Source organism: Cyprinus carpio, chromosome A14 (genome assembly GCF_018340385.1).
Source record: "Cyprinus carpio isolate SPL01 chromosome A14, ASM1834038v1, whole genome shotgun sequence".
In the NCBI taxonomy this organism is placed as follows: domain Eukaryota; kingdom Metazoa; phylum Chordata; class Actinopteri; order Cypriniformes; family Cyprinidae; genus Cyprinus; species Cyprinus carpio.
In genome coordinates, this window is record NC_056585.1 from 5,457,420 (window position 1) to 5,471,336 (window position 13,917).

At 43.5% G+C, this 13,917-nt stretch overlaps 1 pseudogene; it reads left to right on the forward strand.

Annotated features, from left to right (window-relative positions):
- Positions 1-119: 119 nt before the first annotated feature.
- On the forward strand, positions 120-6,787 carry LOC122147376 (annotated as a pseudogene).
- The last annotated feature ends 7,130 nt before the right edge of the window (positions 6,788-13,917 follow it).

The window sequence follows — 13,917 nt, forward strand, 5'->3', positions numbered from 1 at the left end:
TTATAATTAAAACGCATTCTTTAAGTGGGCCCATATACACACAAAACACAAGAGATTGCTGTAGCCTTAGGAGATATGCTCATATGATGTAATTGTCTATAGTATAATAGCCATTACACATGAAGAGAGTGAAAGATGCAGTCACTGTGGGAACTGAGGGGGATGGGATAAGAAGAAAGAGGTAAAAAAAAGGGATTACAGCTCCATCCACGGCCATTTAGAGAAATATTATACTGGGGTGACTTGGTGAATGGCTTGATACATATATGAGGGCACATTGCATATAGCAACATAAATAAGCAAATAGACTTCATATTACTCTGTTAGTATTCTGCTGCACCCTCTTTCTCTTTTCCTTAGATGACTTGACAAAACTCCTTTTCTGGGTGCATTCAGATTTAGAAAGCTTAGGGGCACAAAATAGGGATCATCGGGGAGACATACATTATAGTTAGTTATTTTTGTTATAAGGGCTTATTATGTGTTTGCAACACAGGCTTTTAACTAAATACAAGGACATTCTTAGTAAAACAAGAATAAACGAAGCACATTTGCTGGGAATATTTCAGAGTATTATAGGTTCAAAGCCTTTACTTTCTCAGATGATCCCACTCTTTTAAGGGTTTGTTTAGGTTGGTAACGCAGATCACTAAAGGATTTATTTTTGGGAGATCGACCACTTCTTTCTGCATTGCTGCAGATGTATGTAATAATGCGCCTGTCGAGAACACACGCGTCTGCGCAGTGTACACACCGTGCAACTCAACAGTCACGCATGCTCATGTAAACTAACTTTACAGAAAATGTGAAAATATTCCATTTAGTTACTGTTGAACTTGGACACAAGATTGTAACATTTAATATTTATATTTTTTTTTTTGGTCTGGCAACAGCATCGGGCACAATAACGGGCGGCTCGAGGGTCTTAGACCATTAAAAGAACTAAGTAGCCTATACGTTCAGAATGTGCATATCCCTCCCTCAGAGTTTATCAAGCGTTCAGTGCGTCTTGATCGGTTTTACAATGTCCATACCTTAACACTGTACAATTAAAAGGTAACCATGCATCTCAAGTCTACCTGACCAGGTCATTTTTATTTATTTATGTCCCTCCGCTCGCTGCACCTGCAACAAAATGATACCAAATATAATAGTTGGTTTTAAAAATTGTACTATTTGCAAGACGATACGATTCCAAAATATTTTTTGCAACACGGAAATATGAGAATTCAGCGGGCGGAATATTGTAACAAGTTGATGCACGTCAGAGATCAATGAAAAAGAAAACAGGTGTTGATGACGGGAGGGGTGCGACTTTAAACGCTGAAACGGAGGACGTGCAACATAGAAACTTAGTGGTTCAGCTGCGAAAGACTCACAGATGCACCTTCCTCTAAAGGAAGTTCTTCAAATGACACTTCTTATTTTAGTGTTAGTTGTTTTGTGCGTAACTTAACTGTACTTGCGTTTCGGGTAGTAACGTCGGCCCTGCATTATAGCTCGCGCACCAGTAGGCTAAAGGTAGGTGAAGATTTCACTTACAAACAGACAGACGTCTCTAGGAAAATTACGTGTTACAATAAAGAACAATTTAAATAATTTAAGACGTTATTGAATGCGCCGTTTTGATATGTTGTAACTCCTGCGACCTGGTCTTCCGCGTAAATTGACCTGAGAAAAATCATGCTCAATACGATTATAAAATTTCGCTGAACTCTTTTGCATGGGATTCAAAGTTGCTTTTTGTCGTATTAGTCATCATTTACGCCAGGAAAAGTAATACATACGTTAAAGTATAGTGAATATCAAGACAGGTAGGTGCTTCCTGGTCACCTCGGAAATACTGACAATGTTTTCCTCAAGATTTGACAGGGAAATGGGCGGTCGTTTTTTTAGGGAGGGACATCCAAATGAAAGGCAGGCTTGCCAAGTTTCCTGAACAAAGCCAATTACGCAGTCGTCATTGTCCCTCAAACCTCGTGCTTTAAACCCTATAATAATTGATTAAAAACTGTGACTAGTCGCGGATTGGCGGGCCGCCACATTAAGCTCTGAGGAGGGGCCTTAAAATAATATGAGCACCTGCCTACCTGTCTAGTTTGTTAGTGTGGATTAGGACACGTAAATGAAAACCTTTATGTCTGTTTATCATTCAAGAGGACATATACTAAACTCTGTTCCAGTTAAACTATTTCATGTTTGAGACATACTTTCAGGGCCGTGAACTATGGATTAACACTGCAGTGCCTTAGTTTAGACTGAGCATTACGTCATTGAATCTGGACAACAGAGTATAATTTCTGAGCTGTTTAAGTGAAAAACCTACTAAGATTCAGACCTCAAAAAAGTCTCTGATGATTTTTTGGAGTCCTCCTTTTCGCTATGAGATTGAAGACTAGATGTGCTGTGATTTGGTAATGCTTTAGGTGTAGTTATGTGGCCACAGATGCAGGGGATGTTTGTGTGACTGTAGATTTGTCAGTCCTGTCTAAGGTCGACTCTGGGGCTGAATTTTTGAGCTTGTTTGATTGAGCTGGCTTTTAAGGGGCATTGAAATTTAGTTTGAAGAAACGACTATTTAATTTCATAATAGAAAAAGTAGGCCTCCTAAATGCTTGTTTACATGCTCGAAATTTAATTTTAGAATTGTGCAGTATAAAATTGAGCAAAACAAAACAAAACTAATCTATATATCATATATAGTATCCTATATATAATATATTATATATATTCTAGATAGATAAATAAATATTTTGAATGGAGAGTTGGACATGTAGTTTCAGCATCTACATGCTTCCTACAAATTTGTATTAGGGTTTGATTCAGGACTATGAAATCAAATTCATGTTTTCTATTATACAGTTTATATAAGTGGTATTAAAACATTAAAAGTAATATTATATTGTATATTTTTCTTACTTTTCTACTATGACAATAGACAGTAATAAATATAATAATGAGTAGATGTGTCATGGTAAGTTTATGCCACCAAAAAAATGTTGTATGGAGCAAATTGAATGAAATATTCATGTGAATAGCCGAACTGACAAGCAGGTCAAATAAATAGGAAATCATTGAAAAGAGGCTAACATTAGCTTTTGGCATTTTTCATGGTACATGTTTTCCATCCTTCTGGGAACAGAAAGATTATATGTGTAAATCCAGAACATTTTGAGGGAAAGAGGAGACGGATTGCAGACAAAACAGTCGTTTTTTGCTTTGATCTTTGGAAGATCATTATTTTTCACCCGCAGGGTAATGGTCCGGTTCACATCAGTTTTGTACTCCAGTTACCATACAAAAATACTGAAAGTATTACACTCATGTAGAACACTTTGCTACAGCTGGCATGGTCGTGGTAGATAATAGGACCTAATGTAGATAGTTTTAAGTGCAAATTATTAAAATGTGCTACAATGTCCTGCAGTATTGTAAATTTTAAATATAATGAGTTTGTATGTGACCCAAGCCGATATACAGCTATCAAAAATCAGGTTGAGGTATACACCAGTAGACCACACAAAACAAAAGGTTTGCTATCTAGATACACTCTGGCCCATTAATTCACAATGAAAATATTTACAAATATAATGTACATGAACTAAGAAGTTAGCATACATAAAGCTAGATTAATTGAATAATTTATGTGTCTGCAGGAAAGCAGCTTGATCTCTGGTCACCAAATGAAAAAGTATGTCGTCATTACAGAATGCATGATTTACAATACATTAATTAAGCCTTACAATAGAGCCACTCAAAAGGTACATTATAGTTCATTAGCACATTAGCCAAACCAAAAATGGACCGACGTATGATCTTATAATGGACCAACTGTGACTCTCTGTGAGTTTGGGAAAGAATGTGAATCATTAGAAAAGACGAAATGCCTAGACATAAGTGGTGGGACAAATGTTTTTAAAATGTAGAGTGGATATGAGGGATGGCTCATTCAGGGGACATCCCAGTATGATGAGTCAATGGTTGCAAAAAATGATGCCAAATCTGCATTACGTTCTCATATCCGATCTAGATTTTACAAACATTTGTCACCACCGGTATATCAAATGCATTCTGTTTCATATGTGGTTTGGCAAGTGTTCTAATGAAGGCCAAATGGAAACTTAAGGATTTCCCCACATTCTCATGCATACACCAGTTTTTCATTTTTACTTTCACTTTCACTTTCAAGGCTCCCACATCCAGAAGTGCTGAGCAGGATGGATTAAATGAGATGATGCAATCATTATTTCTAGCAATTGTCAGTAGACTGAACTCTGCCCAGCTGATATCTAAACATTCTAATTCAGTTTTAATTATAACCCTCTCCAAACTTTGAAGTTTGATTGCAACATTCTCTTCTAATTCTTTCCCAGGGTCTGATTTGGAGTCAGATTCAGGGACACAAAGAGAAAAAGGATTTGAATGTACTATTTAAAGCAGGTAGTTATTTCAAGTATGTGTTTTATTTGTGCCAGGGGGGGTCCATTCTGCTCCTGGAGGGCCACTTTCTGCAGAGGTTTTGCTCCAACACCAATTAAACACACCATTAAACAAGCTAATCTAGGCATACTAGATACTACCAGGCCGGTGTGTTCAGGCAAGCTGGAGCTAAACTTTGCAGGAAGTCAGGGTCCAATCTGGAGCCAAGTTTGGGACACCCATGATTTAGTGTTATTAATTACAATAAACCAATAAATAACACTGATTTATGTCATTCTTTCTTATAAGTGCACAAAGGTTTCATTTAACGTGAACAATTTTATAACGAGCAATAAGGCGTGCATTTGCTCGTTTTCATCAACGGTCCAAAGGAGAGATATCCTTACCTCACCTGCCATGCCTCACACTACTGATAGAGGTAAGCAGAACTACATTACTAAATTATAACTCACATTATAGTCTAGATTGCAAAAGCAAAAGGCTAGGTCAATATTTCTTTTAATTCAATTTGTGGTTTGCAGGAAGAGGTCGAAGCAAGAGAGAAACTTCTGGAACCTCACTGCTAGCAGACATTTGGACAAATCTACGCAGACGTGAGAAAGGGCCCTGATGAATGAGTTCATCATGCACTCCGGACCTGTGAACATAGGGAACTGGGCTAATGAGATAGGCTACTTATGACAGGATCAGGTGCATCACAAGTAAGAGCTTTCTTGCTTGGGCCAAAACAAATTATGAAAAGGAGGGACGGAGTTTATGAATGAACTTTTTTCTTTATCTTAGTAATGCTGCTCTGAGCTCCTAAACCCAGACAAGCACCTGCGCAGGTGATGCTTCTACTTCATCTGTTCCACAACACACCACCAACCACAGTGACAGTTCATCAGTCCAAGCGACAACAACTCATATGTGATTCCCCTCAGGTGGCTGGAGACCAGGCAGTTCAATGGACCCTATCCAACGCTGCGCCCTGAACATCTCCTGCTCTGTTAAACCTCCTACTCCAGTTCCAGCACCTTTCATGAAACAGGTTTCCCAAGCTGAAGTAGAAATCCGTTGTAGATACTTCCAAGCATTCACCCTCCTGTAGGCCTCAGTTATCTGAAGTGTCTTTACCCTGTTCAACCCTTGAGACCAAAACACCTGCTTTAGAAACAGATGGTTGGCTTTAACAGACCGAACCACCACTCCTATCAACTGGTGAAGCTCTCATCTCCACCCTCAAAGTGCTCAAACATCCTCCCAGACACTTCCACTGCCAAAACCAAATACCAAGCCTGTTACACCACTCCCCGGACTTCTAGAAGTTCAAACACCAGGTGCCACAACAGAAGACAAAAATATTGACATTCTGAGAGACTTCTGTCCAAGACCACTAACCCAGGAATGCAAGGACATCAGGAGCCGGCAAAAGAGATCTCTGACCCAACGGCAAATGGGGTACTGCCAAACCACAAAGCACTTTACTGTTGGGCTAAGCAAATCGTGACACAGCAAGTTCATTATTTCAAGTCACTCTATTCAAGTTTTCCAGTGGTTAACTGTTGTTTTTGGGGCTTAATCTTCTGTGTTCTCTGCAGGGGATTCAGAGGAACAACACTGTGTGGGTTGCAGTTTCATAATGCTCCAACCAATTCTAACCAGAAAACCTTCTCAGGCAAACATCATTCTGCACCCTGCCGGAGGTGGTTTTAATGCATTCCTCCTCTTCCAATCAACCAGAATATTTCAGCAAGCATGGTTGTCCTTCAGCCTCCAGAAACCCCAGCAGAACAGAGCAGAGATTCTTCACGGTCTTTCAAGAGGAGCCTTGCTCAGGGGTTGTCAGATGATTTGGAGATCAGTCCCGCGACAGACTCTTACACAAGAAACTTGGAGAGTCTCAATAGTCTGCCGACCAGAACTCCGCTCCCTTTGTTCTGCTACTCAGTCCTTCAAGGACCCGCCATACAATGCTGCCTCCCTTGACCCATAACCAGACTGAGGAGGGACCAATATTGAATCTTTCTACGATAATCCTATCAGATAATGCTACTCCGGTATGTGAAGAGCCTCTGCTGAAAATTGAATGGTCAGCCACCAAGCAGTCGGCAAAGTAGCAGAGTCATCTCTGAGGACCGCGTACCCTGAACTATGTTGCAGAAAGTGGCAGTTCTTCTTTCTGAGCCATCTGGCATGACCGTAAGAAGTCAACACATCAGCATTCGGAGAGGAAGAATCCAGTGCTGCTAGGACAGAGCAGAGAGGAGAGGGCGCCAGAGTTATTAGGATAAACAATTCCACATTATTGTGCTGCAGGGATTGCGCTTTTCGGGCTGCTTCTTGGCTGGAAGTCACCCACAAATGAAAATTTCATCATCATACTCATATCGTGTTGCATGAATCCCATGACTTGTTTTTCAATGAACACAAAGGGGCTATTAAGTGACAATTCCAGGCGGATTCTTTCCCTAAATAACAGCAGATAGTAACTGGTGTTGAAGGAGAGGACAAAACGTAAATAAACGTAAGTCCCTGTAAGGTTGTGCTATATTACCAAGTATTCTATAACCAGTCGATAGCTTGCTATAGGAACAGACGAGATTTTAGTTTTCCAACATGATCTCTTTCTCAAACTCTCCAGTGGTTTTATACCATGTATTATTTAATGTGGGAACATAAGGTCTATTGTAATGGTTTGCCACGTGCCTTACATCGATATTGCCTTGTACGCAAGGGCCAATAAGAATTGACTGCCATTGATCTGTGAAAGTTTCACTCTAAATTGATTGTCAGGAGCTTCAAAGTAATTTGGAGGACCCAGTTTGACTGGTACTACATTGTACAACAAGTTGATAGTATGTGCATTGTGGTCGAGGTATATAGAAGAATATATCCTGTGTGTGACAGGACCATGAATATAAGGAGCATTTATGGAAAAACTCATTTGAAACATATACATGGACTGGACAATGCTCAGCCCTCTCCTTAAGGAACTCTTTTCCATCACTGTCCATATTTTCTGGACAGTGGCACCCCTGTAAGCGTTTCAAAGTGGCCACACACACAGAACGCTGTCCATTTTGACAAAAATCAAATGTGGTCTCCTAATCCCTGCTATAGAGTAACTATAGTGTATAACATGTTAAGATAGATTAGGCTAAATGCAAACAGAACCAAGTGCCCCAAATATTTTCACCCGATTATGTTGTGACGGGAGACGAACCGGGTACTCCTCGCTAACATCCACCCTCCTTATCAAGTTATGTGCCACTGTTGCGCTTTGGACATGGGTTTAACGACTTCTAAAAATTATGTAATACCTTATATTAATGGTAAGGTACTTTACAATCAGAATTCCCCGGATATAATCCTCGGCATGGCGCAGAAGGGCGTTGGTGACAGTGTGGACGCACCTCCACACCGAGGTCTTGCTTAGGCCGTAGCCCTCTCCCACGACCTCGATGAAGCTCCCTGTAGCAAAAAACCTTAGCACTGCAAGCAGCTGGACTTCAGGGCTTAAAGCAAAATTCCGCCGCATTAGCCTGGCAAGCGCAGGTCTGAGAAGGTCCAGCAGCTCCATGATGAGTTGTCTTGGGAGGCAAAATTTGTTTTAATATAGCCATGTCAGGCAAAATGTCAAAAGGGCTTAAGTTTTGCAGAATAAAAAAATTGACATGGACTAAACGGCTTTGATTCAATACAAGGACACGTTGGATCGCTGCCATAGTTGGTCACTTACTGGACACCACCATGCTTACCCATTTATAGATCTTAGCCATTTAGAGCCAAATTGTTTGCCGGATTTTAATTATCAAAAGTGATTGCTAATTTAAACGATTTAATGACATTACAAAATAGCCTAGGCTAATTACCACCATATTAGTTCTGATACCAAATAAAGTCAACTTCATAAATAGGCCTGTATCCATTGTGAACATATTTTATTATAAGTCTTAAAATGTCCATAACATAAAATCAATGTTGAGCCACAATATTGTCAACATACCATAGTTTGACTTGTACTGCGATGTGCTGATTTCTAAAGACTGCTACAGTGGCGGCGACTAGCGTCTTGAGCTCAAGTTGAGCTAAGATATTGTTTACGTATGGTCCAGACCAACCTTACGAAAGTGTGACTTACAGAAGATATACTTAGCAAAATTAAGAGAGAGGTTAAGGAATAGGTTAAGAACTACTTAGCGATAAGAACGTTTTGGGGAACCAGGCCCAGTTCTTTCAAGAGCAAACAATGCAAGATACAGTTCATGTTTCAAATCAGAAATAATTACAGTAATACTGTCACACAAGATAAAAAAATTTAAATAATATTGTCATCATTTGAAATGTCTTTGTCTTACATGGAACCATTGTCATAAAAACTGCTTTATTATGAGATTTATTATTATTATTATTATTAACATTTACATTTTTGTGCTAAATCTCAAAATTATCCTATGGTGTGTCTCAAGGATGTTCAATAAATTACAACTTTTATAAATTAAAAAGAAAAGCATACAACTGTAAATAAATACCTCTTTTTTGTCTCTTTTAGATTTTTTTTCATCCATATATTTCTAAAAGCATATGAACTTGATACATTATGTCCACTGTATTTACTGTATATTTGTCAACTACCCAGATATATTTTCCTATCTATATCTTGAAAGATATAGATATATATATATATATATATATATATATATATATATATAGATATAGATATATATATAATGGTACAATTGTACAATTAGGTGTCAGTGTAGGATGTGTACACTGGGATGGGTTGTGGGTGGTTAGGTGAAACTGTAGGTATGGGGGCCATTTTTTGGAAATCTGCTTAGGGCCCCCAAACTCCTAGGGCCAGTCCTGTCCATCACTATGTGCTTGCAGTATTTTTGAAATGTGGTTTAACTATATCTGCTATTCAGTTTTATTGATTAGGGCCAACTGAATAGAGTTAGCCATAGGTGTGTATCCCAGACTTGATCATATTCTATTTAGCTTACACACACACACACACACACACACTTGAACTGAAACGCTGTGTCAGTTGTTGATGCTATGAGGATGTCTTCAGCCTGCATCGGTGTCTGAAGCACATGTCCAAACACGCCGATGTCTCACTGAGTAAATCCCTGCTGTGACTCTGAACAAACAGCAGCCTCTGAAATCCTGTAGAATTCAACCAATCCGATGACGACTTTGACACTCCTGAAGTGTTTCAGACGTTCAGCCAACGGTCCGGAGACTAGGCCACTCAGGAAGTGTGCTGATGCGCAGTGGAAATATACTTTTTTGAGTATATTTTAATATACTGTATTTAAAGCTGTACTTTTACTTGTACTTAAGTACAAATTAAGCAAAATAATCTACTTCATTACTTTTAAGTCATAGATCGTTACTGAGTACACACACAATTTGAATTGATATACAAACCTTTGACAGTACTTCAGTAGCCAATAAAGATATCCGATGGTGAAGGGACCAATAAAACCCCAGAGATCTGAAGCGGGAAGAGTGCCGCTGCAGCAGGTGAAGAGCTGATCAGACAGTGAGGGAGCTCAGAGTGATTAATGACTCAAAGCTTGGAGAAACAAAAAACATGGTAGTGTTATCATAAATATCTATATTTTGATACCGATACTGAAAAATCTGAAATGGCTCCATTAATCATTTTCTACAGTATCTACTGAATTATACACCAATACAATCTGTGTCTCTCTCTCCTCTCCGAGTGAGTTTGACACGCATCTGTCTTCTGTCGATTACAGAGTCTGAATGTCTGCGCGGGATTGCAGGTATTCCGCATAACTGTATTCATTCCTGCACAAATGTGGCGAGCGCTTTATTGTTACATGAGAACACAGTCATGTAATCGCAGAAAACTGGATACAAGCTCTCAAATAGACCTAACTTATACAAATGAACTGCCTGTCCTCTCATTCTGAGATTGCTTGTGCGTGTGCAGTCCCAATCTCTCCGTGCTGTTAAAGGGATCATATATGATGCCGCTAAAAAGAACATTATTTTGTGTATTTGGTGTAATGAAATGTGTTTATGTGGTTTAAGGTTTAAAAAAAAAAACATAATTTTCCACATACTGTACTTTATTGTTTCTCTTCTATGCCCCGCCGTTTGGAAATGCGTCGTTTTGAAAAGCGAGGTGTGCTGTGATTGGCCAGCTATCCCGCACGTTGTGATTGGCCAAATGCCTCAAGCGTGTGATGGGTATGTTGGTTTGTTGGAAATGTTGTGATGCTGTGTCCCGTTCAGAACACCGGCGAGACAAGACAAAAACAATAAAACCCATTACAAACGAGCCATTTGTTGCATCCAGTGGGGACATAATTATGGTTCCCTTTCAGTCGGTCACTCTCGACGCCACGTCGGTGACCGACGAAAATGGGATATCGCTTCGATAGACCAATCTACTTCGAGTGTAAACTAAACGAGCCAATGCACATTGGCATGCAATTATTGCATCCAGCTGCCGCTGATCACAGCGTGAGTATAATAAGGCAGCAGGTGCAATGCATACCAGCTTTTCGCTTCGGAGCCGAGCGTTAGTATCGTTCTGCCTCAACTGTGTCTGCTGTGAACTACGAGTTCAGCACGCTCTCGGAAGCTTTGTGTGTTTGCGAGACGGTCCTTCAGCGGTGGTCGTTCCAGCGTCGAGTGGATTGCACACTTCAGGCTGCACTACCCCCTGTCATGTTGCAAGTGGCCAATTCCCCTGTGCGCCTCAGCACTAAAAGAGCATTTCCTAAAGAGCAAATTTCTCTAAAAGAGCTTCATGGGTGCGTCTTTGTAAAGACGACGGATCGTCCTTATAAGGATGCCGTTTCACCCCGTGCGTTTCTGGGTGCGGTCGTTACCTGGCAACGGGGTGATGGTCACGATTGCTGCCTCACGTGTCTGGGCAAACACGCTGAGGTAGCTTTCGTGGATGAGTCATCTTCTCTCTGCGGGAAGATGACCATCTCGGAGCTGCGAACCAGGCTCTGCTTCCTTCAAAAAAGGGGGCGGAGTCCCGTTGCCGCCGCCGCGATTTGGGGCTCGAAAACCATTTCCAGCAGTAGCACGGGCGGTTTGAGGATTATAGTGGTGGCAAACCCCGCAGGGAACCAACCCTCTGGGGACCATCACTCCTCTTGCATCTCCGATCCAGAGGAGTAACCCACGGAACGCGCTGGGCCCTCTTCAAAGAGCGTACCAGTGGTATCCAGTGGGCCTCCCCCTGACCAGATGTCGATTTCAGCATCGGAGGGAGAGCTGTCAGATGAAGATTCAGCTGTGCTGCTGCCCTCTGGGACGGTGGCGGAGCCTGAATTGGATCTGGAGATGACAGCTATGCTTTCCCGGGCCGCCGAGATGGTAGGGCTCGAGTGGAATTCTCCACCGCGTCCCGAGCCCTCGGGGCAGGATGATTGGTTTCTCAAGGTGGCGTGCGCTGGTTTTCAGCGCCCCACCCTGGTGCCTTTCTTCCCGGAAGTGCATGACGAGCTCACCAGGTCGTGGATGGCACCTTTTACTGCCAGAAACTGGCTGGTGGGCTCCTCCTCCCTCACCACCCTCGATGGCAGTGCAGCGAAGGGGTATTCGGTGATTCCCCCAGTGGAGCGCCAGACAGTGGACGCAAGTGTGTCCTAAGTCTGCCTCCTGCTGGTGGGGAGACCCGGTGCTTCCTTCCCGGGCCTATAGGCATTCGTCTGGTCTAACCGGCGGTGCCTATATGGCTTGCGGGGAAGCTGCTTCTGCCTTACACGCTGTGGCGTTACTGCAGGTGCACCAGGCCAAGGCACTGAAGGACCTGCACGAGGGTGGTTACGATCCAGAAGTTCTGAAAACTCAGAACCGCCACTGGCCTCGCGCTCCGAGCGACGAAGGTCACCGTGCATTCTCTGGGTTGTGCGATGTCCACGCTTGTGGTCCAGGAGCGCCATCTCTGGCTGAGTCTGGTTGAAATGAGGGACGCCGACAAAGATCAGTTCCTTAATGCCTGTGTCCCAGACCGGCCTCTTCGGTGACGTGGTCGAGAACCTGGCCCAGCAGTTCTTGGCTGCACGGGAGCAGACTGAGGAGGTCCAACTTTCTGCCCGGCGGGCAGCTGCTGCCTCCACCCGTCCGCCGGTTGCAATGCCCCAGCCTGCTCGTCACCGAGGGCGGCCCTCTAGCCCAGAGGAAATGCTTGTCGCATCCGCAGCAGCCTCCAGCAAGTGGCGCCGTAGAGCTGGGCATAGGCAGGCCGCCCCAGTCAAACCTGGCGGTGAGCGGAAGAGCAAGAGGCCCCGAGACGGGTGGCCCAGAGAGAGGAAGCCGCTTTCTGGGGGATGGTGAAAGCACCTCTCCCTCCCCTGGAGGAGGGCCAGGGGGGAGAATCTGGAACTGGAAATCTCGAGGAAAAAGTGAAAGTGAGACATTCAGCGGACCCATACTCATGAATTTTCTCTGTCCATCTGAGGTGAACACACACACCCAGGAGGGCACGGAGAGTTGCCCGGACGGCCTTGCCAAACCTAAGTCATGGTATTGAAGGTGGAGAGGACCTGCCGGCCCACTCATCCTCCTCCTTCGCCTAAGATGGCAGCACTGGGCAGGAGGGCACGGAGACAGCGGGAGCGTCAACAAAGGCCCTACTCACGCACCCTCTGCCAACCCATGGAACCAGGTGAGCCCTGCACCCCACACTCACACCACACTCGGGCCTGCTCACAAGCCGCCCGAGATGGGTCCCTGTGTTCCACCTCGCTGCCCCACTGCGGGTACGGCTGTGGTTCCGCTGGTCCTGCTTGTACGGTTTCTAAGCGCCTGGTCAGCGCTACCCAGCCCGTCTCGCTGGCTCGTGCGGACCATCAGCCTCGGCTATGCGATTCAGTTCGCCCGGCGTCCTCCCAAGTTCAGCGGTATCCGCTTCACTACAGTGAAAGCGTCCGATGTCCCTGTTCTGCGGGAAGAGATTGCAGTCTTACTGTGAAAGACGCGATAGAGCCGGTCCCTCCAGCCGATATGAGGACGGGGTTTTACAGCCCCTACTTCATTGTACCCAAGAAAGGCGGTGGGTTACGACCGATCTTGGATCTGCGAGTTTTGAACCGGGCCCTTCATCGGCTACCGTTCAAGATGTTGACGCAGAAACGCATCTTCGGGTGCGTCCGTCCCCGAGATTGGTTTGCAGCGATCGACCTGAAGGACGCGTACTTTCATGTGTTGATCCTTCCGCGCCACAGACCTTTTCTGCGGTTTGCGTTCGAAGGACGGGCATATCAGTACAAGGTCCTGCCCTTCGGGCTGTCCCTGTCTCCCCGTGTCTTCACGTAAATCACGGAGGTGGCTCTTGTTCCCCTCAGAGAGCAGGGTGTTCGTATTCTCAACTATCTAGACGATTGGCTGATACTTGCACAATCTCGGGATCAGTTGTGTGAACACAGGGACCTGGTGCTCCGGCACCTCAGCCTGTTGGGCCTTCGGGTCAACTGGGAAAAGAGCAAACTCTTG